Here is a 3712-nt window from a genome sequence, read left to right on the forward strand (position 1 = left end):
CAAAGTTCTCTCAGGATACAGAGGAACTCATAAATCTTAGCACTTCCAATAAGAGTGAAAAAGACTCTGATCTTAATGAGGAGAAGCAGCAAGTTTCCTTCCTGAACAGAGGAGCTTAATTTGAGGCACATCTGTAACATTTTACAGGAAAATTTTGGTAACTGTGAGGATAGGTGTGCTATCTAGTATTTCAGTTTGGGTTTGTTGTTGTTGTTTGGTTTGGGGTTTTTTTAGTCTTTTTCCTGGTGCTAAGTGGTTACAGTAAATCCCACCTTATGTCTACAAAGGAAAGGGGGAAAAACATTTGACACAAAACAGCAGAAAAGCAATAACATAAGGCGTAACATCCTGCGGCACTGTATCTAAGAGCTGATCCCATGCACTTGCATGCAGTGGCACCCCCGTGAGAAGCTTGGTCAGATAGAGCTGTTTGGGAAGCAGGAAAGACATGCAATCCTAATGCTGTTTGTTTGTAAATGTGATTAAAAGCTATAGAGTTACGACTCAGTAGCAGAGATACGCCAGGCATTACCGTGGGAATAAATCTACATAATGTTAGACTGCCAGCTCCTTGTGAAGGTAATAAGCCCTTCCTCGGGATGTAGCCAAGTTGTGATTAATGCTTCTTAGCAGGGCCAAGAGTTGCAGTCACAGTGATGCTCCCTCTAATACTTCTGGACACACAGATAAAAATCACTACTTCCACATTGTACAGACAGCATCTCAATAGCATTGCCTGCTACAGCATGACCAGACCTATCAAAGGTACATAAAAGCAGGGTCACTTGCCTGCTCTGTTCATTCTAGTGTCATTTCCTTGGTCTCATCCAGTGCAGATTTAATTTCTGGCTACTCAGCTGAAGATAGTTTTACTGCTAAAAAGAGCACCACAGCATTCATTGCCCTTTGTGGTTTTCTGTATATGTTTGCAAAGGGATACCTTAAGATCCACTCTGCTACTTCCAAAGATGAATGCTGCCCCTTTCACAGAACCAAAGAAGTCCGACTCTGACTGTGTACCTGTACGATACCATCTATAGAGGATCCAGTTTTCAAACTAAAGGGTTTTTCCTCTGGTAAGTAAGCTACAAATATTTTCATCAGCACTGTCTTTGCTTCTCTGTTGATATTCTGTGCATCTATAGTCAACCTTTGTCTCCTTAGAGGGCTTTCGGGACTAAACCCATTGTACAGTCCTTCAGTAGCTCACACCCCTTCCAAATCCTGATTAATTCAACCCCCCTTACAATAAGAAAAAGAAAGCACTAAAATTCTTTAATTGTAGGAAGGAAAGAGCATGTCTTTATGAATTAGAGGAATAAAGTTTTAAAATAAATGCAATGCATTTTGTTTTGAATGGCCAGAAACATGTAGAAGACAAAAAAACCTGTTCTCATTCCAGAAAAATGTAACTGACCAAAATAGATGGTTGTTTAAAGCAGAACATATGCCAAGAAGCTAAGGCTGAGTGATGGTACAAAAACCTCACACCTGACAGAAAACTGTCCAGATACAATTCATTTAGGAGGATCAGACTCAGCCCAGGGCAAGGAAAGCATCCTACATAGAGAAAGTACCCAAATCTCTTCAGTCACTGATTTTAATCAGCAAGTCTTGGGAAAACACTGAGTTTGTAGGCGAAGTACATACACAGACTTAGCTGTGGGAAAAGCTCTTCTAGGAGCCTGACCAGCACGCACATACACACAGACTGCTTTTCCTCTGAGCATAGCTTGTGTCACTTGCATGGTCAATAGTGCAAGTCACCTGCTCACATGGGGACTCCTGCTCAAACACTAACACTCAAAGTTTTAGGTCCCTGTCAAAAAGCCAAGGACTACTGCCCTCTCCAAACCCAGGAATGCAAAGTCAGCCATAGCTTTGCCAGTAGGGTGGGAAAGAGAAAAACACACTTGGAAAAGGTCAGCAATTAATCAGTAAAATCACCAGGTAAGATTTTTCTCCCCCTGAAAGTGCTGGCAACAGTCCTGAAAAACTACCAAGGCAACCAATTTTCCCCTTAAATTTACTTTTTACTTACTGTTTGGTGTCTTGAATTAACAGAGTCCCATATTCAGATAACATTCTCTCAGCTTCCTAGAGAAATGCTAACTGAGCAGGAATGTTCCCATATAACCCCGTTCAAAGTGATTAAAGCTTTCACAATTACAGGTTATGACTCTCAGCTGTGGCATCTTGCAGCCATCCAGACAACTCTTTTCTCCAAAACCAGAAAATGATGGGGGAAGGAAAGGGAAAATTTCTTTCACTCACTTGAGTTTGAGCTCTCCCAGCTTTATGTGAAGATGTTGAAGAGTCCACATTTTATCCCCTTGATACTTAAATTTGAAGAGAATATTGACTGAAGTATATACAAATGGCCAGGTAACTGAGTTGCACATGAAGCCTGGCTCATGTGTTTGTTACCTCCCCCACATCCCTGAACCACTAATGGTTCCTCCTTTGCAGAGCTTTGCCTCCCTAAAGCTTTTGAGATGAATGCATGCAAGTCTCTATAGCAGACTGACTGCTGGCAACACCTGCCTCAGGTTCCTGAAAAGGCTCTAGAGCACTCCTCACCTGCTCTTCCAGAAGTTGTTCACATTCCTCAGGTGTAACTGAATAGATCTGGCTATAACTGGGTTTTGTCATGTTACTACAAAGGAGCCAGCAGAGTCCCTCCTATGAACACATACAAGATGTCTTAAAACCAAAGCAGAATTTTGCTGCACTGTATTTGCAAAATTATGTTAATGTTTATACTAAATCCATGTCCAACCAAAACCCAAAATCTAGAGATAGTCCTAAAATGTTTAAAAAAAGAACTGAAAGAAAAATGCAGAATGAAGATCTTTGAGATTTGAGTCCCAAGATTACACAATCAAACTTGAATCTTTCACTATTAGAATTAGTATTTTATGGGAAACTAAGCGAGTGGACTGTTCTTTTCTCTGTTCACTTCTCCTTTGAATGAAGATGTATCCTTTGTGTGGAATTCTGCAACTATGGTTGCCATTTCAGACTTCAGTTTAACTGCATAAATATTAGAGGAAAAACAGCTATGCCTTTTACAAACAGTCTAAAATTAGGTCTGTCTTAATTATCTCAAGTCCAGAATAAAAGTCAATGTCGTGGGAAAAGGCTCTGCTCTGTGTCTATAATTCTGGTTCGTATAGAGATCTCATCCATAAGATTGAAGAAACTTTGGTCCAATTTAAAACTTGAAGTGGTATTTGGATTCTTTATTAGTTCTTAGCAGACTAAGTAGCCAGAGATTTCCTCTGAGGAAGAAGAGTGTCTTCCAGAAACATAAACAGTTAATTTCTTCCCAAGGAAAAAAGTGTGTTAGATTGTTTAAAGATCCAAGTCCTCCAGAAAGCTGACTTGTTTACCTCTTGATTGAGTCTATCACCAGTAAAAAAAAAAAATGCATTCGCCATTCCCCCCAAATCAGGATCAGATTTGTGTGTGTCTGTGCGCGCGCTCAGGGACAGTTCTGGAAGCTGTTGTGCAAACACATGACTGTTTTATACGCATACTGTGGCACATCAATATTGTAGCTGGATTTGTGTTGTTACCACCCATATTCAAACATTAGCTGTCTCATACTAAATACAGTCAACAAACGTTGCTTTTAAAATATAGTATGGGAGAAAATCCAGGAATATGATGTCATCAACAGAGGGATGAGTCTGTTCTGTTCAGGGAGGGG

The sequence above is a fragment of the Harpia harpyja genome, chromosome 3 (genome assembly GCF_026419915.1).
Source record: "Harpia harpyja isolate bHarHar1 chromosome 3, bHarHar1 primary haplotype, whole genome shotgun sequence".
NCBI classification, from domain to species: domain Eukaryota; kingdom Metazoa; phylum Chordata; class Aves; order Accipitriformes; family Accipitridae; genus Harpia; species Harpia harpyja.